The 27,047-nt window shown below is 47.6% G+C and overlaps 1 long non-coding RNA gene across 1 annotated transcript; it reads left to right on the top strand.

Moving 5' to 3' along the window:
* The first annotated feature begins 1,154 nt into the window (after nt 1-1,154).
* On the top strand, nt 1,155-3,432 carry LOC147726053 (uncharacterized). The gene is made up of 2 exons (XR_015309260.1): nt 1,155-1,292; nt 2,565-3,432. It is a non-coding gene; the product is annotated as an uncharacterized LOC147726053 (long non-coding RNA).
* The last annotated feature ends 23,615 nt before the right edge of the window (nt 3,433-27,047 follow it).

Below are 27,047 nucleotides of genomic sequence, written 5' to 3'. Positions count from 1 at the left end.
ACCCTTTCTTGCTTCGGAGCGCCCCCCCTGCATACATTATACCTGGGGCAGGTATAATGTGGTGCAGGGGTTTACAAAGAGACGCATCTACCTAGATGTGTCACTCTGTAAATATGGCGCAACATGGCACATTGTTTACGCCGCTGGTGCGTCACGAAAAATAACGCACTGGTGGCGCAAAAGTGACGCAAGTGCCATAAATAAATCCCCTGGTTGTTTTAGATGCACACTCTGGCTGCACTCCAACTTTCTTCATGCACAGGAAAAATCCAAGTGGGGGGGATGTTGCACTATACAAGCTTCAATAATATTAATATGTTTTCAAGACTATTTCACCCTCTGTAAGGTCAGCACATGCTCCCCAGGAAAGTGGGATAATTTGTAAGACTTTTACAAGACATTTGCAAATAGAAAATGCATGTTGACAGTGGAATTAAATAGTGTCTTCCTCCCCAAGGTCATCGTTTTCAGGGTCAAAGTGAACCCTCTTCTCTGTTATTGTTATTGTTATTGCTTCATCGAAGGGAGTGTAATACATTCTTTAAACGGAAAAAAAATAAAAATGATGAAGATACCAGAGCAGTAAGATGACGTCATATGGCCTTTTTGATCCAGAGGTGCAGACTGATGCTGACTCCTCCAAAATCCATTCACTCTACAGGTCCCCCCTCCGGAGGAACTATTGTCCATTAAAAGCAACTTATGGGCGGAAATCAGGAGGAATCGGTCTTTTTCTTTCATGAATAGCTTAAAAAGTCAGTATAATCTCAGCTGAGTTTGGGATAATTCCACCACAACCAATTGTGCTTTTATAATTTGTTTTCTTTCGAAGCATAACTGACAAATCTAACCCCTAAACTGATGTCAATCAGTGTGAGCAGAGGGTTCAGGCTTAGCTTTCCTTCCCGACTCGGTATACCCACCCTGGAAATGCCGACATTTAAACTCTTATCCACTTCAGAAGGAGTCCTTTTTATCAACTTATCCTGTGTTGTTGCATAAAGCTTTGCGCAATCCTTATCTAAGGAAGATATCTCCTTTTCCCAGGAATGACACATGATCTGCGGGTGGAATGGGGCCACTCCTCTTCCTCCCACTCTCTGCCTTTCAGAGGGGGCTGAGAGGGTATAAAAGCACCCAGGTGTGGACAGAGAGACAGCTGCTGGCTCTCCCAGAGTGACCAAGACTGCCAGTGTGCTGTCAGCCTGAGAGACCGCCTCCTGCTTCCCCCGAGAGTGCCCAGAGACAGCCAGGACCCCAGCCTGAGAGCCAAGCTGCTGCTTCATCCGACGGTGAGCAAAGACTGCCAGGGTGTCGTATCATATAATAATCGCATTTATATAGCGCTCAGTCCCCCTGATGAGGCGCTGATGCACTTTACCCCGAGCACCATGCTGTCCCCGAACCAAAGGCTAGTGGTTAATCAATTGTCAGTGATTATTGTTAGTTACTGGGATTATTCTAGGGTGCTCAGGCAAACTAGTCAATGCATTCTTTCTAGTTTCTTTGTGGTAGAATAAATTAATAGAAAAGGATACAAGGAATTAAGTGGGGCTGGTAGGGACAGTGAAACTGTGTGTGTGGATGGCCCTGAATTGCAGCACTTCGTCTTGGCATGTGAAATGCCAAGATGCAATCGATTGTAATGTCACCATTGTATTAAGTTTGACCCAGTGTGTGCCTGTCTGTATCCGAGTTCACATATGACGTAATGTGGCAGGAACCCGGATTCAAAGAAGAAGATTGTAAAAAAGAATGTTAAAAAAAACCTTTTTGTTTTGAAAAAACATTGATGGAGTCTGTACACTATGTCTTTTAAATTGTTCTTATATCTCTTATGATGACTGATGGATGCTGAACTCTTGTCTTGCAATTCATCTATGTAGTTGTGCCCCTGTGTGGAAGATTAAGTGACTGGTCTTCCAGATCCGTGCACCACCCTCTTTGTACTTGGATAATCCACTAGATGATAGTGATAAGTGTGATTGTAGCTGCCTCAGTCTCTTCTTGCACACACTTTGACCCTTTTTATCAACTGCATTTCCCAAAGTCTATTACTGTAATTATTAAAAAACACTTGTGGCAAATACTCCACCCTATTTCAACAATCAGGTAATAAGGGCCTATATTGTTGTTATACCCCGTGGGACGGTTTTTCAATTAATCTATGGCCCTCGTTGTAAATTTTGGGCTAAAACAGAAAATAATAAAAAAAGGAAAATAGCTTACTGAAAAAATCCTATTAAAAAATGTGTTTTACCAAGCCTGTGGTGAAGGGTTTTTGAGGACCTGCGGAGGGCTTTGACCTGGCAAAAACCCTCCACCTGCTTTGGTTGTAATATTGCCTTGATATTCGTAATGCGCACACCTTTGTCAGCAAATGAGCAAAGCAGATTTAAAATCAATCTCTGAAATCAATTTCCCTCATCAATACTTCAGCGATGCCGCTGCGTCAGATTTCGATGTGTAGATTAACATGATCCTTCTTAAGGAAGCAAGCCTGTGTCAATCACACGCAGACTGTCATTTCATATTAATCAGATGCACTTTTATCACTATTACAGAACTGCCTGCGAGTCCAGCGTGTGCTTCACCCGAGAGACCCTCACAGCGCCTAGCGCCAGAGTCAGCTGACGTTAAGCGCTTACAGAAAGGACCACCATGACTTCTATCCACTTCTTCGCTCAGGAGGGCTGCCAGGGCGCATCTTCTGCGGCTGTCGCACAAGACCTATCAGATTTGTCGTCCATTGGATTCCTGAAGCTGGCCAAGTCAATGAGAGTGAGTGGAAACCCCTGCGTCGTCTTTAAAGAGAAGGACTTCCAGGGGGCCTTCGAGCTCTTCCGGGAGGGGGATCACGACTCCCTGGGAGAATTTTCCAAAGAGATCTCCTCAGTGCGGGTGGTGAAGGGGGGGCTGAGAGATCCAGTAATCACCGTCTACGAGCAAGTCAATTATTGGGGCAAAAGTGTCACCCTAACATCGGCGACCCCAAGCCTGAAGCCTTTTGAAATGAATGACATGCTCTCTTCTCACCAAGTTAAGAAGGGAGCCTGGCGGATCTACGAGAAAGAAGACTACGAGGGCGCCTGCATCGTGGCCCTGGCCGGAGACCACCAGCCCGACTATTGCGGCATCGGCTCCCTGAAGCCTTACAGAGACTTACTAAGTGGGATGAAAGGTAATTGAGAAAAGAGTTTCGAGGGCGTGCCCTGATTGGCCGGCTCCATGTGTCTGTCATTCACTTGACTTCACACGTTCACAGAGAGACATTAATCAGCATATCTTCTCCACTGATTCCACTAATAAAGCTTTTTCCCCCAGTCTCTCTCTCTTCATCTATTTACCTGAACAGCAACACAAGGTGTGCACGCCTCTGCTTCACCTGTTTCAATCCTCTGCATGAAATAAAGCAGCGCTCACAAATATCTACCTCTGATGGTGCCTGTTTGGTCTGTACTGACGCCTGAACTGCAGCCCACTGCAGAAAGACGTGTGTTTTGCTGCACACTGAAACTGTGCTGTCTCCGCCTGGGGCCACAGCTTACCTGACTGGGGTGAAATGGGGAAGGCGGATACAAAAACTTAGCTACAGCTGCGTCCTCCAAGGGAAGGTGCATTCTTAGCACGGCCATTAGGGAGTTCCCCGAAAGAATACAACGACCACCACCACTCCAATGTAGGTTGTAATCACTTCTGTGTTGTATGAGAGAGGTAAATGTAAATGTGTTGTATTTGTATAGCGCGAACAGTCACCCGTAAGTATCCCAGCGCTTGTACTCCTACCACAAGGGAACCCCTCCTGGCTTTTCCTTGTGAGGTGTCCACTCCTGGGCATTCCATGGTGAAACCAGGCATCCCTTGTGTATCGGGGGCCGTTGTGGAGACTAAGCAAGCTATTGCCCAGAGTTGCAGCGTGGGGCCCATGCTTAGATTCAGCACTGAGGCGAGAATATCCAGTCAGAGGAATTTAAGCCCGATCCCGCCGAGGCGGGAATCGAACCCTGGTCCCTGGCCAGCACTCTGCATCAAGGTCTGCCGCTCTAACCATTGAGCCACACTTCTCCACTGATGTGGACGGTGTGTGGGCAAATGAGGGATTGAGGTAGAATAGACACACACGCAGACGCACACACAACCACACACACACACACACGCACACACACCCACACACACATACCCGTCTAATCCAAACCTAACACAAATGCACTCACTTTTTTTTACTGGCGGACGACATGGCTGCACTGCCCCCTTTTTCCTCTCTCCTACTCCTTCCCTTACATATTTTGTCCAATCTCAACAGCAGGCTCACTGAATGTGGTTGCATTACATCCCCAGAACATCAACACACAAAGAACTAGTACATATGAGGTGCATACATTTATTACCTTGACTGTCAAACCCACACAAGCTCTTCACAATTCTTAAGGACAAAGCCATCGAATGTACTCAGTGCACATAGCTCCTGATCAAGGCACACAGCCAACTCACAGAAATCTTTATACACACACACCAAGCTCTCCCTTTTTAAGTAGAACTAAGGCCCACATTCTACCACTTCCAGGCTACACTCGCCTGATGGACTCATCACATCCAGTGCAGGTGTACAGAGCCCGGGACACGAGCCCTAAAGACATTGGGCCTCATTTATGAAAAGTGACGCATCGCTGCGTGAAAACAGCGATGCGTCACTTTTCATTGCGCCCTCCTTGCGACACCAATGATGCGTCATATTTACAGTATGACGTATTATTGAGCAAGGAGTTACAGATACGTCAGTATTTCCGGCGTATCTGTATGGCGCAAAAGTGACGCATTGCTGGAGTGTGTCACAAAAGTGACGCAACTCCAGCAATGTGTCCTTTCACATGGGGCAAGCCCCATGTGAAAGGGCCTGCGTCAGTCTTACACCTGCTGTTAGGCAGGCGTAAGAAATTGACTGCATCACTTCTATGACCTTTTCTTGCATCAGAACGCCCCCTTGCATACATTATACCTGGCGCAGGTATAATGTGGCGCAGGAGTTTACAAAGTGACGCATCTACCAAGATGCGTCACTTTGTAAATATGTTGCAACAAGGCACAGTTTTTACGCTGCTGGTGGCTCACAAAAAGTGACGCACCAGCGGCGTAAAAGTGACGCATAGCCTCATAAATGAGGCCCATTGGGTATATGTACATGAAAATAGCTCAGTGTGCTGCCCCAAGCACTTTCACTGCCCTGATCTGTGTCGTTTTCAAAACACAGGGATGCGCTGTATTAACAAGTATATGGCATATCCCTGTGCTTACCCCTGCGCCGACAATAAAAAAGCTGCCTAGCACCAATGCGGGCACCCTTGCACCATGGCGAAAGAGTGCCTGCAATGCAGGGATGATTGTTTTTGTGAAGGAAGGGACACCTATCTTCACAAAAACAATCATTACTGGCTTTTTCCTCCTTCTATATGTGTTGCAGAATGCCGCAGAAGTACAAAAAACAAACAACTAGAACAAAATAATTATTTCTCCTAGTTGCGCCACTCAAATGCCTTCTTCTAAAATGAGTTTGTCTTTGGCGCTGCCTCAAATTTACATATCCTTATAAATCTAGAGCAGTGTGTTGGAGACATGGGTGTTACTGGGAAAACCCACAGCAACACTTATGCACGTCCCTTTGCTGAAGAAAACTGCTTTGCAGGGGGCCATATTTACAAGGCTGTGTTACTCCAAGCTAAGTGGCTTAACGAGGCCTTGTAAATATGAGCTAGCAAAGAGCACTACCAGAGCGTAAAAAAAGTGTCTTTCCAGTGGTGCTAGGGGCTTGTAAATATGCCCATTGTGTCATCGAGGAACTTGAAGTACTACACAACTTGAAATAACAACAGCTCACAATGTCATTATTTATACACAGGCATTACTTTCACTGATCTCACTGTACATTTTAACTAGACCCGGGCAAAATTTCTTTTACAAAGGAGCAATCGTAGTAATTTCAGTAATTACGCATTAGTCTGGTGAGGCGAAAATTCTGAAAATCAATCGATTATGCCACCTTGAGTGACTGAGAGTAATTTGGATCACAAATTCTACCACAGCACCAATAAACTAACTGAGAGGGACTGGCTGCTGACTTCTGATGTTAGTGTACTGTAGGATTTAGTACTATTTTGTTTGTACAAAATGTACCCTTTGGCCTATTTTGGATACAGGAGTGCATCTTACACATTTGCCAGAGAGAAATATACGAGTTACAACCACCTCTAATTTTAAAATTCACATCTTACTGACACCCATTCGCATACAGGTTTCAACAGAGGGGGCTACTCCAAATCATTGTTGCCAGTTGGAGCTGCAAGAAGTGGCACTTAGGGCCTGATTTAGTTGCTGGCGTTCGGCATTAAGGAAAACGCTGACAACCAGGCGGCATCCCGACTGCCATACCCTGATATCACCGAGGGGCAGGCGGGTTGCCTGCGGCACAATCTTGGCAGCAGAATGCTGCGGCTCTGGTTAAGAGCTGCAGCCAATTTCACTCATGCTAAAACAGAGCGCGCAACTTTGCAGTTGGCATGGGGGCACACATAGGTGCCAACCTGATGGCGGTGCCCATGCTGGCATTACCACCATTAACTGCCGCTCTCCCCACCCCTACTGCCCAGTGAGGTGGAACACTCTAGTGAAATAACATTAAAATAATGCTCTTTGTATGCGCTGCCGGGACACATGGTTCTATCCTGTGTCACACTGTATCTTCACACCGTCAAATGGTAAAGAGCTGCTATTTCAGTGAGCACAAACTGAGCTGGACACTCCTGTACAGAGAGGGCTTGCAGCTTCTGTGTTGGGCCTTCACACAGTGCAAATCATACCAGTATCACAAGCTCCCCAGATTCGTCTTCAAAAACGCTTGTGTGTCTGCTTTTGGGCAAGCACAGAGGGGGTTCAAAAAGTCCAGTTGGTCAATAAATACGCTTCATACACGTCCACAAGTATTTCTGAAATTCCGGGGGCAGATTTACTAGGATTTTGTATCAATGTTGCATTGTTTTTGTGAATTAAAATAATTTTCGGTATACATTAAGCCCTGCAAAGCCACTTTGCTTGTCTTGGCGTGGTCTTGACATTCATGGAGTTACAAAAGCTAGTAAACCTCGCAATGAGTCAAATGCTATGCCTTCCACAGAGAGATGTAATGAGCAGAAATATGTTTATTTCTTCTATGTGTGATGCATTCTGCAACACACATAAAAAGGGTAGAATGTCTCTAAGGATTGTTTCTCTTCAGAAAGGTGTCGTTTCCTGCACAAAAACAGTCCTTTCCATAATGTAGGCAACCTTCCACCATGGTGCAAGGGTGCCTGCGTTGGCGCTAGGTAAGCTCAAGTGCGCCAGCTCTCACGCATTCATGCAACGTCGCAGAGCAACTTGCTTTCCTGAACTGCGTTGCGTGAATTCTTAATAAATCTGCCCCGTGCTTAACTGGCATTGATAGACCAAAACTGTTCACCAGACCCTCTCCAAGGGCAGGGGCTAAAAGCAAATTCAGGAGCTAGTCTTATAGGTTTACTAAGTCAACCTTTCTTCTATTGTGTTGGATAATTGTTTTCCAATGACTATTTCTCTTCATTTGGCCTTACTTTTATGGTACTAGACGTCCAAATCTTGATTATGTTGGTACACATTCTCCCACTGGATTTTTCACTTCCCTCCAATCATGGTCATCAGTCAATCAACTAGCAGTAGAGATGATTAAAGAGGACTCTGGAGTTCGCTGAGCAATGTGGAACAGACTATTTGGGTCCATCCTCTAGGACCTGGGCTCCACAGTATTAGCACTTTTCAATGGCCTTGCTGCTTCTGTATTCACCATACACCACAGTTTCAGGAATGCCGCACAGGTGCAGAAGAACTCATTTCCACAAATTTGCCTTATGCTGACATTGGACTGACTGACCCAGTAACGCCAGTGCCTCAAAGACTTCAACCAGAAAGGAACTGCCCCCAGTAATTATAGAGATAGCACATATACAGATAGGCAAACTGAGAGACAGAACATTAACCCCTATGGTCCACAATCCCGTTCACTTCTAATGATACCCAAATCTTTGATGATGCCAGGACCTGGGTTAGGGGCAAGCATCTTGACAGAAGGTCTTCAATACCATAGTGGCATTGGAGATCTGCCATCACAAACGTGGGACAAGTAGATAGAGCCCTCAAAGTAGAGGGACTATTTCTAGAACTGGCATACAAAATTTCCCTGACTCCCTGGGGTTTTCTCCCAGCTTGTGGGGGTAATTTCGAAAGATTACTGTAAGGGTCCCCACCCATGACTTGGATGGGACCCTTATGATATAGTTGAGAGGAAGGGGGATGCTACCTACAAGGTGGACCTCAAGAACACCAGACACCCCATAAAAGCCTCCTTATCAATTGTCTCTCGCTGTACTTTGAGAGGTCTGATGTCACCATGTTGTACCTCTCCCTGCCCTCTTATCATCAAAACAGAAAAAAGGTCAGTGGAGGGTGACAACAACTCCCCTATCCTGACCCCAGAACAGCAGGGGGACTGCCGCCAATTGTTGGAGCAATTTACCTCTCTGTTTTCCCACACTCCTGGGCTTACACATTTGTGTACCCATGGCCTTGATACAGACCTCACTATCAAGGCCAGTAAGTGCCAGATAGGGCAGAGATCTGTGAACCCGAGGGATCCTCCCTCAGCCCGACGCTGTTCAACATTTACATGGCCCCGCTCGCACACGTATCATGACAGCATGACCTCAACATAATCTCCTACGCCGACGACACTCAGCTGATTTTCTCCCTCACCAAGGACCACATCACCGCCAATACGAACCTCCACAAAGGAATGACGGCCGTCGCCGACTGGATGAAGACCAGCCATCTGAAGCTGAACTCGGGCAAGACGGAGGTCCTCATCCTCGGCTCCAACCCTTCAGCCTGGGACAACTCCTGGTGGCCGACGGCACAGGGGGCAGCCCTGACACCCACCGACCATGCACGCAACCTGGGAATCATCCTCAGCTCAATGCTCTCAATGACCAAGCAAGTCAACGCCATCTCCTCCTCCTGCTTCAACACCCTCCGCATGCTCCACGAGATCTACAGATGGATCCCGACAGATACAAGAAAGACAGTCACCCATGCCCTCGTCAGCATCAGACTCGACTACGGAAACGCCCTCTACGTGGGAGCCCCGACCAAGCTCATCAAACGACTACAACGCATCCAAAACCCCTCGGCACGACTGATCCTCGATGTACCACGCCACGGCCACATCAACCCCCACCTGAGAAACCTGCACTGGCTCCCCGTCAACAAGAGGATATCCTTCAAGCTCCTCACCCACGCACACAAGGCACTCCACAAGACTGGCCCAGACTACCTCAACAGACGGCTCTCCTTCTACATCCCCAACCGCCAGCTATGCTCCGCCGACCTCTCACTCGCCACCATCCCGCGCATCTGAAGATCCTACTCCCACCTCGCTGCCAAGACATGGAACACCCTCCCACTGAGCCTACGACAGACCAAAGACCTGCTGACCTTCAGGAGGATACTCAAGACTTGGCTGTTTGATCAGTAGCGCCCCCCCCCCCCCCAGCGCCTTGAGACCCTGGCGGATATGTAGTGCACTTTACAAATGATTGATTGATTGATTGATTGATTGATTGGGGCACTTGGGGGACCTTGCAGGTAGGTGTAAGGTTCAGCCCCTCCAGACCAAAATAGAGACCTTCCTGAGCTGGGAACCTCCAAAAAAAACTCACTGAGGTTATGGCCTTGCTGTGTGTCACATATTATTTCAAGGTTTGTTAAGGGATATGACTTTTCGTTGTTGCCCCCTTAACTGAGCTGACTTCTAAGAACCTGCCTAGTAAGGTGATCTGGACAGAGGCTTGCCAGAAAGCTTTTGACTCCCTAAAACAGGTCATGTGCACATCCACTTTGTTCAAGGACCCTGACTTTACCAGGCAATTCATACAACAAACAGATGCTTCAGAGTACATAATAGGCACAATTCTTTTCACAGCTTAATGAGGGCCTACACCCACCTGTAGCTTTCATCTCTAGGAGGTTACTTCCCAGGGAACGGAGGTGGAGTGCTATTGAGAGAGAAGCCTTTGCTGTGGTCTGACCAATATTTGTTGGGGACTCACTTCCTCACTTCAAGGTTCAGACCTACCACATGCCCCCCAGGTGGCTTATGCAAATGAGGGGTGAGAGCCCAAAATTGTTGAGGTGATCCATCTCCCTACGGGAAATGGACTTTACTCTGGGACATAAACCTAGGTCAGACCACGCTTATTTTGATGGCGTCTTCAGGTTCTTTCAGCTTAGTGATGAGCACCCCCAAGAGGTTGAGAACTACCAGGTGGTTGAGTACCTCTGCCTACTTTCGGCTGGGGGGATACATGTTAGATCTGTGAGCCTTAAGGTAATCTTCCTCCAAAACGTTTGCCTGTTTGCCTCTAATTGTGCTGGAGTTTTGCATCTGTTGGCCTTAGGACTCTCTGCAATTCACAATTTCTAACCAATACTAAACTACTTGTGCTCACTCCCCTAAACATGGCTCGATTTCCATATACCTAATTGGCATATTTATATTACCTCTAAGGGGCCAGATGTACAACCATTTTTTGCTGCCGCAAACAGGTGATCCTTCCATTTGCAACCGCAAAAAAAGGGTAATTGCATGTACTAATGCTATTTTACGAGTCACTGACTCGCAAAATAGCATTTTCAACTCCCGCTATTAGGAAGGGCCATCCCTTCCTAATAGCGAGTCACCATGCCATGCATAAATGTTTTGCGACCAAATTAGCAGCCGCAAAATACTCACAGTTTACCACCTACTTCAAGTAGGTGGTAAACCACTTGCGAACGGGAAGTGGTCCCCAGGAGACCCCTTCCCCTTTGTTAGTAGGTGAGAAAATATTTTTAAGAACAGGCAATGGTCCTGGGGAAATGAAACTGAAAAGTGTAATTTTTCTTTTTTAAATGTATCCCATTTTCCTCTAAGGAAAAGGGGCTGCATAGAAAACAAGCATTTGCAATGCAATAGGTCTCGCATTAGGAAAGTTTGAGCTATTGGAATTGTAAATGACAATTTTTTTAGTTAGGTTTTGTTTTTGAAAATCGCAAAATTAATAGTTTTGTCATTTACAATGCCAATAGTTATAATTTTCGCAAATGTGACACATATAGCACTTGTAATGCAATATGTGTTGTATTTACATGACTTACATGTATTGATATTACAAATAACAATGGCTTTTAATTATTTTTTACATAATTAATACTTAAATAAAAGGTATTGTAATTTATAATGGCAATAGCTTAAACTTTTGTAAATAACTTGTGAAGATTATGTTCTGTGTGTTTTATTGTTACAAAAGTCCTAAAACAGAAGTGAAATATTAACATGTTTTTGTTACATTTGTAATAAAGCTTGAAACATTGAGAGAACATATTTGAATTAGTTGTTGAATGGTTGCACAGATTGATGTTGTGGTGGCGAATGAGTGATGCGGGGTGAGGATGTGTTTGGGTGAGAGGGTGTGTGAGGGTGAGAGGGTGTGAGGGTGAGGGGGTGTGAGGGTGGGTGAGAGGTGTTGAGAGGGGGTGAGAGTGAGTGAGGGTGTGTGTGTGTGAGGGTGAGGGGGTGTGTGAGGGTGAAGGAGTGTGTGCACCAGGACATGAAGACGCCACCAGCACCGTCCTTTCCAACATGGTCCTGCTTTCACACGAGCAGCAGGGGTAACATTAAGAAAATCATGGTCCCCTTCAAAAATGCTGCTCAACCTGGAATGTTTGCAAGGCTAAAGTTGTTGGCTTGAGTTCTTCACTTCTGCCACCTATCGCCAGATTAATCAATACCTCCATATACCAAGCATGAGAGCATCATTTCCATCTTTAAGAAACATTCGCCAGTGTTTCCTAATATCTCCGACTATAGATACACTTCTGGCTCACTCTGTATTGCCAAGGTGCCCTGCCACAGTTGTCGCCTGCCAATATGTTTCTCACTTTGAATTGAATAGCCTCCTCAGAGAACTCGGAGTCAGGCTTAAATGTAAGGGAAACATTTATGTTGGGTATCACCAGCGACGTTCTAAAGAAAAGTAGAGAGACTTTTGTTAAGGGGACTGTGATCGCCGAACACATAGGAGATGCGGGTCCACTAGGGCCCACCGTGAATAACAGGGGCTTGATGTGCTCGATAGATCAGACCAATGGCCAGAGAATGGATGATGGTGTATCAAGGCCACACCGTCCCTTCTACCAAGCTTCCCATTCTTTGGCGGGATGTAGCGGTTGGAGGGTGAGTCGAGTCACCGGTTCAATAAGGCACAGCGGTATGGTCAAACCAAGCCACAGTGATTGCAGGCAGGTGAGGCAAATGATCGGAAATGAGGTCGGGAATATGTATCGAGTAAGGCATGAACAAGGGGTGGAGGAGTTAGAGGATAGTATACATAACCTTTAAGTTATCAATGTAGTTTCCTGCTGTTCATGCTATATTCATTAGGAATTTTGCCTGCCTGCCTATACACATACCAAAAAAAATAGGTGTTGACATAGCAAGATTAACTTAATTTAATTGTTTGGTCGTTTAACCCACACGAGTGAAAGCAAAAAAAAATACGTTTTCTGCCATATGTTCGCCATAAGAACGTCTTCCTCAAATCCGCAGCACTGAAGTACGATTAAATGAATACCTGACATGTGGCTGGCACCGATTAAGAACTACAAGCGCAGTAGCTTGTCATTACACCAGTTCTATTTATGACTATGCCCCCGAGTTTAGAATTGTCACGCAGAAAGGATAAATCTTTGTGAATGAATAAACTCCACACTTAACTGTAAAACATAATAATTGTCAGGTCGGTTACAGGAACAACGTTATTAACTTAATAAATCTGTCCGTGCTTTTATTTATGCTGGTGTTTTACATGACCAAAACCGGATAGAAACAAGCATGGTGCGTGCTGCAGTCCGCCGCCGGCCTGCGACCAGGAAGTCAGGCAGGCCGGGCGGGACAACCGGAAACAGGAAGTAGGAGGGCGGGAGCCTACCCCGCCTCCCACGGAAGAGCCGCGATTGTTTTGAGCACCGGAGCAGGCAGGAGCCTACCCTGCGCCCCGGTGCCGAAGAAGGAAGGAAGAGTCCTGCTGCCGGTGAGAGCCGAGGAAGCCGGTGAGTGGGGCTTCGCCTTGTTGCTGGGCTGCGAGGGCGGGGGGGCATGTGTGCGAGGGCGGGGGGGCATGTGTGTGCGCGCGCGCGCGTGCGGCAGCGGGCTGTGTATGTGTGTGAGCGTGCGTGTGTGTGTATGTGTCTTGGAGTCTGTGTGTATGTGTGTGTGTGTGTGTGTGTGACTGTAGGGGGGTGGCCTGTCTGGGTGCCTGCGTGTCCATGTAAGTGTAAATGCGTGTGCATGCATGCGCGTTAGGCTGACTTGCTGGGAGTATGGGAGGGAAGCGCACGGCGTGGCGCAGGATGGAACGTGCGCGTTCGCGCAGCCAAATCCGCCTGCTAAAGCTCGTGACAGTTTCTTGTCCCTCATTCCCCGGCATCGGATAGCTATAAGTCTCCGCCCTGGACGCATCCTTCGGAACTGCTTTATTTAAAATCAGTCCCAGACATAGCGGTCTGCTGACCCCAGCAGGCCACCATCCCTGGGAGTGCTAGCCATTCCTAATGGGGTCACAAATTGCGACAGCCTCATTAATATTCATGAGGCATGCAATTTGCGACTCCATTAGGAATTGCTAACAGTGTCTAAGACACTGTTATACATCCCAATTTGGGAGTCGCAAATTGCGTGTTACATATGCAACGCAATTTGTGAGTCGCAAATTAGTGGGGCGTACATCTGGCCCTAAGTCACTTGTAGAGTGGTATACCATATACCCAGTACCTAGGGCCTGTAAATTAAATGCTACCAGTGAGCCTGCAGCACTTATTGTGCCACACACCTATGGAGCACTCTAGAACTTGTTCCAGGCCTGCCTTTGCAATCCGAATGCAGTTTCATCTGCCATGTTGACTTGTTATTTAAACCCAGTTGCCAAGTTTTCAATTCTCTTTTTATTACTAATAAATCACCCCTAATGTGGGCCCTAGGTAGCCCATAGGGCAGGGTGCTGTGCAATCAAAAGATGAGATATGTACTATTAAGTTTTACATATTCTAGTAGTTAAAACCTCCTACATTTGTTTTCACTACTGTGAGGCCTATCATTCATGTAGGACAACATTTATTTATTTAGTGTCTTATAGAGTGCAAACGTGACCCTTTAGTGTATCAGAGCGCTTTATTGAAATATAGTGATTTTAGTAGAGATAGTAGCAAGCAATCATACCAAACACTTGAGTGAAGCATTAAATTCAAAAGCAGGAAAAAAGCCTATGGGCATACAATAAACTCTGCCCCTGAAGGGTTACATCGTAATACAGTTTTTGCATTTGAATAAACACCATAAAAGATATAATAATTTACAGTTAAACTTTGCATCAGCATCAGTAAGTTCTGTTGTAAGATTCTCTGAAAGAGGGTTTTACAGTTCCCAATGAGCTTAATTTTAGAAGTCCGTTAGGGCTAGTGGGTTATGTACCTGAAAGGAGCGGTTGATAATCGCTAAGCAACTGTTCCGTGTTTGCTCCGAAGGGAGTCATGAAAGGAATTTGCCCATTATAAAAATCTTAGCTTCCTTCTTGAATCTTGAGATGGTCGGGATTCTTCCAATGTTTGGCGGTAGCGAATTCCAGATTCTAAGAGAGGCACTTGAGAAAGTTTTCTTCTTTAGGAAGATTGGTGGTTTCAGCACCATATCCCTAGCACTTCGGGAGTACCTGCCTCCTCCGGATAGCACCATTTTTTTTAGCAAACACGAAGGTGGTTTAGGATGTAATGCTTTGTGTGTGATACAGGCCAGTTTGAGTTGGATTTTGGCTTAGTAAGGTTGTCAGTTCTGAGCCTTCACGTGTGGAGAGATGTGGTCAATTTTTTTTAATGTAAATATATGTTTATCTGCATACATATGGAAATAGATGTTGGCGAGATGAAGTCTTTCAGTTAGTGGTTACATTTAGAGGTTAAATAGAGTTGGGAATAGAGTTGAGCCTTGCGGTACTCCAATCATAATAGGCGACGACGATGATAGTTTTTTTATTAACTAAATATCTTTGTGTTCGATTCCACAAGAAAGATTTAAACCATTAGAAAACGTTTCCCGCTAATCCCATCCTGTTTTCGAGTTGATATAGTAATTTCTCATGGTTAATTGTGTCGAACACCAAAGATAGGTCCAGAAGAATTTAGAGACAAGTTTTGTCTTGGTCTAGTGCTTGTAAGGTGTCATCCATGAAGTATAGTAGTTTCCGTACTGTGATCTGGACTGAAGCCCTATTGGCATTTGTCTAGCAGATTACATTTAGCAATGTGTTGGCTAAATTGTTGTTGCACACATTTTTCTAGCACTTTCGTTAGTAGTGGAATATATGATACTGGTCTGAAATTACCCGGGCCAGAAGAGTTCATTGTTGTTTTTTTTAAAGATGGGGATGACTTGAGAGAGTCAGGTATGGAACATTGTGCCAAGAATTTTTTGATTATCGCGGTTCAGATGAGTATGATAAATTGGCTGGCTGATGACATACACCTTGAAGGGAGAGGGTCATTGAAGTGGTAATTTGGATTTGTGGACGACAGGATTTTGGAGATGTTTTTGTCATCAGACAAAATGAAGGTTGATCATTGAGCTTCAGTTTTTGGTACTGCCTGATAAGTGTGTGTTGATTCATCGATTTGTGCAGACGTGAGGTGAGGCAGGTTGTTAGCAGCAGTTTTCAGCTAATTTCCCAGTGAATTGCCTTTGGCTGAAAAGAAAGATGAGAACTCTTCACAGTCAGTCAGTCATAAGCTTTTATTCGATATGCAAGATATCTTGTAAGCACATATAAAATACAAACATTACAATTTCAAAAACAGGAGAACAATGCTACAAGAAGCCAGTAAAAAAGTTATTTAAAAAGGATAAAAGGTCAATAAATTAGCTAAAAATAGATTAAACAGCTACTGACAATCTCTTACAACGAATAAGCCAAAACTGTTTTAAAAACTTTGCTATACCGCACACTATTGGGGGGGAAGTGTCCGTAGATAAAATACGTAGAGCTTCTAGGTGGTTACGTGTGCCCATGTTCCGACAAAGAGGTTTTAGCCAGAAGCTCCTGGGCCTTGCATAGTCAGGGGATTCAAATAAAACATGCGCAATAGACTCAACCCTGTTCGGGCAACATGCACAATTGGGGGAAGTACGAACCAATGATGACCATTTTGATACCACAGCACCTACGGGGAGGGATCCAACTCTGAATTTGAAATAAAGTGCTCGGTCAAAGGGGATGGTAATCATGTCCAGGTAGGGTTCAAAGGCCACAGAGTCTTTAATTTGTAAAAAAGCAACAGTAGATTTGCAATGGTTAGAGTTGGTGATTAGACGCTCCGAAGTCCATTTCCAATAAAGGGCCTTAACAACTTCTTTTGGTGGGGCTGAACGTGATGACCAGCAGTCCCCTAGCCCGATGTTCTCCAGGAGATTTTTGGTTTCTCTTAACCATTTTATCTTGGCCCAACCCCCCAGACTCATAATTTCCCCCAAGGCATCAGCATAGGATTTTAGTTCTTCACCCCTCCAAATTCGTGTCCATAGCAGGAGCGGTCGGAGCTGGGCCTGGGCTTTGATGTTTTTACAGCCCGTGTCCAACCACACTGGTACAGATGGGGTGCTCAGTGGGACGGAGATAATGGATTTCAATAACTTGCTCTCCGCTGTCACTAAGGCGTCCATTCGGCAGTGGCCCCACAGTTCTGCCCCATACAAGGCGGATGAGACTACTTTGGCCTTGTAGATGTCAATTACTGGGGTGAGTGATCTCCTGGGTGAGGCCCTGAACTCCCTCATAAGTGCTCCTCCTACTCTCTTATGGTTGAGAACCATTTTACCAATGTGGTTTCCCCAGGACATCCTATCTGTAATCCGAATACCGAGGTAATCGAATTCGGCTACTTTCTCTAAGGGGATCGAGTTAAGGGTAGGAGGGCGGCCCAGTTTCTTAGGGGGATTTAGGACTAGGTATTTTGTTTTGTCCACGTTTATTATTAGCCCCTTTGCGGTACAAAACTCCTGGAACCGTGTTAGCAATTTCTGCAGGCCTTGTGGGGTTTTTGAAATCAGGAGCGTGTCGTCCGCAAAGAGTAGGGTGGGGATGCGGACTCCTCCGAGACAGGGGGCGTCGGCTGGTTCTTGCTGAAGATGTTTTACCACCCCGTTCACATATAGTGAGAAAAGGGTGGGAGCCAAGACACAGCCCTGTCTTACGCCCCTGGAGACTGGTATCTTCTCGGTGAGCTCTCCGTTTTTACCCCAGCGGACCTGTGCATAGGTATGGGTATGGAGGCTAATGAGGAGGGATAGAATGTAAGGAGGTAATCCTAACTCATAAAGTGCCCTCCAAAGCTCTTCCCGGGGCACCAGGTCAAAGGCAGTCTTCAGGTCTATAAAGGCCAAATAAAGACTACCCTTGCCTAGTTCCACCACCTTCCACCCCAATAGTGCCAGCCTAAACACCTGCTCAATTGTCCCCATACCAGCCCGAAAACCCGCCTGGAAGTCTGATAAGATTTTGTTCTCCTCCACCCAGTGGAGAATCCTTCCAAGGATAGCTTTACCAGCTATCTTTTGGGTGGAGTCTATCAGACTTATAGGCCGATAATTCCCCGGTGTTTCCCTACACCCTTTTTTGTAGATCGGGACCACCACTGCCCCTTTCCAGGATTCTGGCACTGCCCCTCCCATCATGATATCATTTAAAAGAGCTGCTATAACCCTCGCCCACTCCGCAGGGAAAGCTCTCATAAGGTCCCCCGGAAGGCCATCCGGGCCCGCCGCCTTACGGGGCGCTACCCAGCCTATAACCCCCTCAATCTCAAGGGGAGTGAAGAGGTCATAGGCATGAGGTTCAATTTCACGTATAAGGTCGAATCCCTCGTTCAGTTCCCCGTTAGGAGGGAGGTATAGGGCCCCAAAGTGTTCTACCCAGTTTTGGGGCGGGATGTTACAGGGTCTCACAAGTGCATCGGGTTTATTGCGTGTGCTTATGAGATTCCAGAAGGCCCTTGAATCCCTGATTTTACTAGCCTGGAGCAGGTCGTCCCAAAATTTTTCTTCCCACTCCCTTCTAGCAAGTTTAAGGGATTTGTTATAGGCCTTCCTTGCTTCCTGTATCACACTTTGGGACTTAAGTTTTACCGCCTCAACTAGCCTTGTCTTGTGTGCCCTACAAGTTTGGGTATACCAACCCTCTCCTGTTTTTTTAGGAACTTTATTACCCATCTTGTTTGGGTGCATAGTGAACACGTTGGTTAAGGCTTCTACCAGGGAGACGAAAAGCCCACTAGCTCTACCCACCCCTTCCAGGGAGGTTCCGAGGGTTGTTACTGCTTGGTTTAAGAGGGATTGAATTTCCCCTACCTTTGCCTCGGATAAGAGCAGTCTCGCCCATTTTATTCGCCTACCACAGGGGGAGACTTCAGACTCATCCGGGGGTACGGCTACCTGGGTAACATTGTCCCTTCTTAGACTGCACCACCACTGAGCCATGGTTAGGGAGAGTGGATTGTGGTCACTTTCAGATGATGGAACCACCTGCATATCCCTTACCCAAGGCCATAAGAGTACGTCTATTAGTAGATAATCTAGCCTAGAGGTGTGACCTGGCCTATTGTATGTGTGGGCACCCCCCCTATCCGAGGGTGTCCTCCCATTAACTGCCCTTAAGTTGAATTCGAGGCTCAGTGAATATAACTGGTGCGCCACTTCTGTCCACCTTCTGATTGGTGGGATTTCTAGTACCGGTATCCCCATCCTGGAGTCCTCCTCATCCTGATCGAGGGAAACGTCCGAGCCCAAGGGCTCGAACGTACAGTTCATGTCACCTGCAACCAAAGTACGAGTTCTGTGGGGGGTATTATTTAGCAAGGTCTCAAGGAGAGATAATACCGGGGACTTTCTTCCACCCTTGGTTCCCCGGGCATAGACATTATAAACATTTAAGACAGTTCTTCCCCTTTGGTCTCTTAGGGTTATGTTTTGGATGTCCGGAGAACCTGTAGGGAACTCCACTACCCTACAGTCTAAAGAAGCCGCAACCCAGATAAGAAGGCCGCCCGAAGGTCGCCCTCTCCCTGTTTCCGAGACTTGTGCGGGGGCGGAGTAGGAAGAAAATCCCACCCTGTGGACTGGGACCCGGCTCCAAGTTTCTTGGAAAAGGCACACGGAATGCTCATCCACCCAGGCTGTAACTTCCGGGAGGGCAAGTTTCCTTGCAATCCCTGCGACATTCCAGCTGAAAACCTTAAAGACTAGGTCCGTCACAGCTGGATTGCCGTTGGGAACTGTACTGCCCCTATCTGTGGACCTCCTCTGAGACATCTGGAGGGGTGGGTGACCTTTTAGGGAGGCGGAGGAAACATCTATTTCGTTTATGGGGCTTGTTTGTGTGAGTGGTACTCCTGCTGGCTCTACTCTGCTACCAGTTTCCAGTCAATGAGACCCCGATGTCCACAATTGGTTCTCCCTGGTACCCCCCGAGACCCCAGCCCAGTTTTGAGTTAAAAAAGGGGGACAAAAACTTGCTTCAATTGGGCTAACAGTTTGCCTGGGGTAGAAATAAGAAAGATCTACCACCTTAACCCCCGGGGCCCCCATATTCTTAATAGGGGTACAAATCGATGGGACTACTCTTGGGTCTTGGAAGTTTATAATTATGCAATCCCCCTCCTGTGTTTTTCTCCCCTGTCCTACCCAACCCACTCTTCGGACACTTAAGATAATACCATCCACACCCAACGGGATTGGCTTGTTTGCCTTCAGCCAATGTATACACTTATTCTTAAGTGACGAGTGATTTTCCACCTGGCCGTCCTTTAGAGGAGGCACGTTAACCATGACAGCAACATAAGGTTGGCAGTCCGGAGGAAGATTTACTGGTGGGATCCGTCGCACTGGATTACTGAGGACCGTTGGGGGGGTAATGGGGACAGTAGGTTGGGATACAGACCTGGGGGCTTTCCCTGTCGCTTGCCCTTGTGGTATGCTTCGCGCCCCTCGTATTTGGGAGTCTTCCGTTTTATCCCTAACTGACTGTGCCTGCTTTTGTACAGGCGGCTTAGTCTTATTTTTGTCAGGCTCTAAATTTGTTGGTGGTCCCTTGTGGTTTTGCCCTGGTTTGGGGAGGGGAGGGGATTTAGGAGCAGGATTTTGAGGCTTATTAGGGACAACTTTTTTTTGACCTACTGGTGGCTTAGGGTCTTTCTGAGCTGGTAAATCGGTCCCCTTTGCGCCCAGGTCCTTATTTTCAGTCACTCTGGTTATATGCTTAATAGTAGTCTTGAGTGAGTGAAACCCATCAAGGGTAGATTGCTCTAATTTATCAATCCTCTCTCCTAAACCCGTGACTTGCAATAGTAGCGGTTTCAAAACACTGTATACCTTCTCAAGGATGTTTTCCACCGTTACTAAGTCAGCGGGCTTAGGGGCATTAGCAATGATATCGTCTGGGAGCAGCCCATTGGAAGAGGTCTGAACTTCCCTGTCTATATCACTTTCATTCTCTATAGGCGTACCCCTAGTGTGTCTTGCACCTACTCCAGAGCTATTTTTTGCTCTTTGGTAAAGAGCGGCTTGTCTCGCTAGCCTACCCTTTTTGCGTTTCCGTAATTTTTTGCTTAAAGGCCCATTCTCCTGCCTATTGTCAGGGGTTTGGATGGTGGGGGACACCCTAACTGACTCCCCTTCAGATATAACTATGGAGGGAGGAAGCCGGAATGGGGACTCAGGATTACTAATTGCTTCGTTTGGGAGATTAGGTGATAATGGAGTGGACAGCCTACTGAGATCGCCATCTTCTACACACACTACGGGGAGAAGAGCGGCCAGATTTTCCAGCCTATCTATATTTTGCTCTATGCCAGCCAACTGTGGAGGGTCTGAGAAAACACCAGGCATACACGGTGGGGATACATCCTGGACCCGGCTCCTGGTCGGTGTAAGCGACTGGGCAGCAACCCCCAAAGATGAACGTCTTGAGGGGAGGTAAACCTCGGATAAACGTCGCTCCGACATGGCAATTTCCTTCTCGATCACAGCCGCCACCCTGGTGATGAACCGGTCCATAGTTCCTATGACAGGGCTCGCGGCATTTGTACCTTTTTCAAAATCGCTCCTAAGGGGTTTCCCAGATCGAGTAGACATGGTTTAGTGCGAACACACCAGGCGTTTGTACTCACTTTTAGCGACAGCAAAGGGATGTGGCCCAGCCCAGCCTTGTCTGCCCCTGACTGCCACAGACTGCCCGCCCTTTGCTCGGGCTTCGCTCGGCGTCCCGCTCGCGTCCCGCTGAGCGACTGGCTGTTTGTTATGTAGTGGGCGTTGCAGGCGGGGGGCGTGTCTCAAGGTGGGCGCGTCCGCTCTCAGGGCAGGGGAAGCAGGGACTCCTGGTCTACTGAGTCCCTGCGAGCGCCTGCTAGTTGGTCCTTCCTGGCGCCTCCCAGTCCTGGCGTGCAGCCCTCACCTCTCCCTCCTCCGAGCCTCCAAGCCGCGAAGCGGCACCCGCGGAGCGGGTGCGGCGAGAGGCAGCGGCAGAACAAGCGGAACAGGCACACCCCGGTAAGAGGCCAAAATCCAGCGCAGGGTCGGCAACAAGCATCCAAGCACAGTCCAGGTGGGTCCCAGCGGCTTGTGGAAACACGCGCCTTTTCACCTGGTCAGGCGGGGGGCGTGTCTCAAGGTGGGCGCGTCCGCTCTCAGGGCAGGGGAAGCAGGGACTCCTGGTCTACTGAGTCCCTGCGAGCGCCTGCTAGTTGGTCCTTCCTGGCGCCTCCCAGTCCTGGCGTGCAGCCCTCACCTCTCCCTCCTCCGAGCCTCCAAGCCGCGAAGCGGCACCCGCGGAGCGGGTGCGGCGAGAGGCAGCGGCAGAACAAGCGGAACAGGCACACCCCGGTAAGAGGCCAAAATCCAGCGCAGGGTCGGCAACAAGCATCCAAGCACAGTCCAGGTGGGTCCCAGCGGCTTGTGGAAACACGCGCCTTTTCACCTGGTCAGGCGGGGGGCGTGTCTCAAGGTGGGCGCGTCCGCTCTCAGGGCAGGGGAAGCAGGGACTCCTGGTCTACTGAGTCCCTGCGAGCGCCTGCTAGTTGGTCCTTCCTGGCGCCTCCCAGTCCTGTCGTGCAGCCCTCACCTCTCCCTCCTCTGAGCCTCCAAGCCGCGAAGCGGCACCCGCGGAGCGGGTGCGGCGAGAGGCAGCGGCAGAACAAGCGGAACAGGCACACCCCGGTAAGAGGCCAAAATCCAGCGCAGGGTCGGCAACAAGCATCCAAGCACAGTCCAGGTGGGTCCCAGCGGCTTGTGGAAACACGCGCCTTTTCACCTGGTCAGGCGGGGGGCGTGTCTCAAGGTGGGCGCGTCCGCTCTCAGGGCAGGGGAAGCAGGGACTCCTGGTCTACTGAGTCCCTGCGAGCGCCTGCTAGTTGGTCCTTCCTGGCGCCTCCCAGTCCTGGCGTGCAGCCCTCACCTCTCCCTCCTCCGAGCCTCCAAGCCGCGAAGCGGCACCCGCGGAGCGGGTGCGGCGAGAGGCAGCGGCAGAACAAGCGGAACAGGCACACCCCGGTAAGAGGCCAAAATCCAGCGCAGGGTCGGCAACAAGCATCCAAGCACAGTCCAGGTGGGTCCCAGCGGCTTGTGGAAACACGCGCCTTTTCACCTGGTCAGGCGGGGGGCGTGTCTCAAGGTGGGCGCGTCCGCTCTCAGGGCAGGGGAAGCAGGGACTCCTGGTCTACTGAGTCCCTGCGAGCGCCTGCTAGTTGGTCCTTCCTGGCGCCTCCCAGTCCTGGCGTGCAGCCCTCACCTCTCCCTCCTCCGAGCCTCCAAGCCGCGAAGCGGCACCCGCGGAGCGGGTGCGGCGAGAGGCAGCGGCAGAACAAGCGGAACAGGCACACCCCGGTAAGAGGCCAAAATCCAGCGCAGGGTCGGCAACAAGCATCCAAGCACAGTCCAGGTGGGTCCCAGCGGCTTGTGGAAACACGCGCCTTTTCACCTGGTCAGGCGGGGGGCGTGTCTCAAGGTGGGCGCGTCCGCTCTCAGGGCAGGGGAAGCAGGGACTCCTGGTCTACTGAGTCCCTGCGAGCGCCTGCTAGTTGGTCCTTCCTGGCGCCTCCCAGTCCTGGCGTGCAGCCCTCACCTCTCCCTCCTCCGAGCCTCCAAGCCGCGAAGCGGCACCCGCGGAGCGGGTGCGGCGAGAGGCAGCGGCAGAACAAGCGGAACAGGCACACCCCGGTAAGAGGCCAAAATCCAGCGCAGGGTCGGCAACAAGCATCCAAGCACAGTCCAGGTGGGTCCCAGCGGCTTGTGGAAACACGCGCCTTTTCACCTGGTCAGGCGGGGGGCGTGTCTCAAGGTGGGCGCGTCCGCTCTCAGGGCAGGGGAAGCAGGGACTCCTGGTCTACTGAGTCCCTGCGAGCGCCTGCTAGTTGGTCCTTCCTGGCGCCTCCCAGTCCTGGCGTGCAGCCCTCACCTCTCCCTCCTCCGAGCCTCCAAGCCGCGAAGCGGCACCCGCGGAGCGGGTGCGGCGAGAGGCAGCGGCAGAACAAGCGGAACAGGCACACCCCGGTAAGAGGCCAAAATCCAGCGCAGGGTCGGCAACAAGCATCCAAGCACAGTCCAGGTGGGTCCCAGCGGCTTGTGGAAACACGCGCCTTTTCACCTGGTCAGGCGGGGGGCGTGTCTCAAGGTGGGCGCGTCCGCTCTCAGGGCAGGGGAAGCAGGGACTCCTGGTCTACTGAGTCCCTGCGAGCGCCTGCTAGTTGGTCCTTCCTGGCGCCTCCCAGTCCTGGCGTGCAGCCCTCACCTCTCCCTCCTCCGAGCCTCCAAGCCGCGAAGCGGCACCCGCGGAGCGGGTGCGGCGAGAGGCAGCGGCAGAACAAGCGGAACAGGCACACCCCGGTAAGAGGCCAAAATCCAGCGCAGGGTCGGCAACAAGCATCCAAGCACAGTCCAGGTGGGTCTCTTCACAGTTTATTAGTGATTTTGTGGCTTCTTTAGAGGATTTGGCCAATTTGTTTGATTGTTGTTTTACCATTTCAAAGAGCTTACAAGGTGTATTTTTAGCGTTATCCAGCTCCAATACATAAAATTCCTTTTTTGATTTGCGAATGCTTTTCTGTATGTTTTTTTAGTTTTTCTTAGTAGTTTTAGCTGGGGGGATGAGAGGTGTTGCCTCCATTACTGTTCAGTTAGTCTCAGATTTCTCCTTGTTTTATTTAGGGAACAATTGAACCAAGGTTCTTGGGCCCGATTCACAAAAGTAATCTGAGACAAAATCCTAACTTTACGACTTTCGGTATTCACAAAAGGCATTTAGGAGTAGTAAAGTTAGGATTCCTAACTTTACTATTCCTAAACTGAGACAAAACCCTAACTTTACAGCTTTCAGTATTCACAAAAGGCATTTAGGAGTAGTAAAGTAAGGAGTCCTTTGCTACTCCCCAATGCATTTTGTGAACACGGAAAGTCATAAAGTTAGGATTTAGTCTCAATTTAGGAGTAGTAACGTTAGGAATCCTAACTTTACTACTCCTAAATGCCTTTTTTGAATACCGAAAGTCGTAAAGTTAGGATTTTGTCTCAGTTTAGGAATAGTAAAGTTAATAATCCACACTTTACTACACCTAAATGCCTTTTGTGAATACCTAAAGTCATAAAATTAGGATTTTGTCTCAGATTACTTTTGTTAATCAGGCCCACTGTCTTTATCCTTGATACTTTTCAATTTTAACGGAGCTAATGAATTGATTATATCTGACATTTTTTAGTTATAGCGCTTCGTAAATTCGCTGGCGTATGTTAACTTAGAGGGTGAGGGAATATCCTTCTCACAACGTGCTGCTAGTTTCTCATTGTCTCCCTAATCCATAGCTTCATTTTCACTGATTGTGCCAGTCTTTTCTTAATTAAACCTTGTATTAGGAAGGTAATAATGTGGTTGTCTGGCCAGTCACTTGCAGCAACTGAGATTAACTTGACAGCATTTTCCTTTGAGATAATCCAGTCTAGTGTAGAATCTTTTGAGTGAGTTAGTGAGTAAGTAATACTTTATTCAGAAGTATAGAAAACATCCATGAAAGCAACATTTAAAACAGACAATATTGTACAATAAAAAAGCAGAAACATTGTTTGTATGTCAATAAATAGTTAATAATCAACGGGTATTTGTACATATATAATATTCTGATGAAATGTAATGGACTGCCCACTTTACAGGGACACCTTGGTATCAGATATGCCCCAGAATAATCCTTACAATGCCTTCATAGTAATGTTAATTATTTTACCCATTTCATCATGTTTCCAGTTCTTTACAAATCTTCGTCTTTCAATACTCACATAATTCTATCTTGGGCGAAACTAATACATGGCGGGAAATGACGTATACCCTAAAAAAAAATCCACTTATCCATCTAGTAGCGTCCACACGTACGCCAGGTTAATAAAAAATAATTACAATAAGACACATAAATATAGTCTACTCATATGCTCAACTAGTTGTGGTTAAACATCTGTGTGTGGAGGATGTTACACAAGCCCAGAGACAATAAACACAAATCCATGCAGTGCATTATAATTCATTAGTCGAAGACTTGGTATTAGCTGCCTATAAAAATGATGACAGTCGGCAGCAAATCTGTCGAGTAAGTAATGATTGCAAATATAAATATTCCGGCCGACATTGTGTAAAACAATATGGTTTGATGATTGGTAAAATCCGTAAACAACTATAGTACTTACAAAAAAGAACCACATGCATTGTATTCTGGGACGTTGTGTTGTTACAGGGGCTATTGATTAGGTTTATTGACCAGACATTCATTTTTGGAAAAGTGACTAGTCTATAAAATATGTCTAATCTAAGGGGGTCAAGGCAAATCCATGCCTACTATTCAGTACTGCTTAGGTAGGGTTGCATATTAAAAGTGGTTAGGATCAGTTGATTTTTTAATACACTTGGTTTGGGGACTTCGATTAATGATCAGAGGTTTCCCAAATGCATCATCCCTGCCTCTTTCAGAGTCTTTCTACTAATGTTCAATGTAATTGGTCTTTCAAAGTACTTGATGGCCTAGGTCACTTAAGAAACATTGAACATATAATATTCTTAGATGCAAACTTAATTTAAGACTATCCTCAGTGATTACTTGGTTAAGCACTGTGTACTCCGAGGTCCATATCTTATACCAAAGAAGAATTGGTTGCAATTATATTAAATCTGTGATATATTGTGCCCCCAGTTCTGCATGGCAAACATACACTGATGTGCTTATAGGTGTAACAAGTAAGCCTCTAAAAAATTAATTCTCTACACTTTGGATTTCTGTTCAATGTCTATACCCCCACAGTCCTGCCCCATATGTGGCTATACTGAGACATTTCGCTTTATACATTTTCCTCATCATCTCAGGGGGATTTGCACTCAGCCGTTTCGCAAAGCTCCTAAGGGCCATGCAAGAGTTACTGAATCGTTGCCTCCTATTAGCTATGGCCTTGTTCCATGATCCATCTCTATTGAATACATTCCCCCGGTAACTAAAATTGTTCACAAGACAAATGGTTATGCCATCTACTTATATGTCACTGCACTTCTTACTAGTCCTTCCACATTTCAAAAAATTTCAAAATTAAGGTTTTTTCCTTGGTTATCTAAAAGGCCAAGTTCCTTCATATAATCTAAAAATTTGATAGTAAAGACTGGAGGGCCAGCGGTGTTCGGATTATGAGGACAGCGTCATCGGCGTAGAGGTGGGCTGGGACAGGGGGTGTCCCTATTTATGTTACATTTCTAGTAGATAAAGCTAGTGCCTCTCCCACATTGTTTATATATAGTGAGAACAGGAAGGGGGCCATAATGCTTCACTGTCTCACCCCT

The sequence above is a fragment of the Lissotriton vulgaris genome, chromosome 3_1 (assembly GCF_964263255.1).
Source record: "Lissotriton vulgaris chromosome 3_1, aLisVul1.2, whole genome shotgun sequence".
Taxonomy (NCBI): Eukaryota; Metazoa; Chordata; class Amphibia; order Caudata; family Salamandridae; genus Lissotriton; species Lissotriton vulgaris.
The sequence above is the reverse complement of the archived record's forward strand: the minus strand, read 5'-3'. Positions and strand labels throughout refer to the sequence as shown.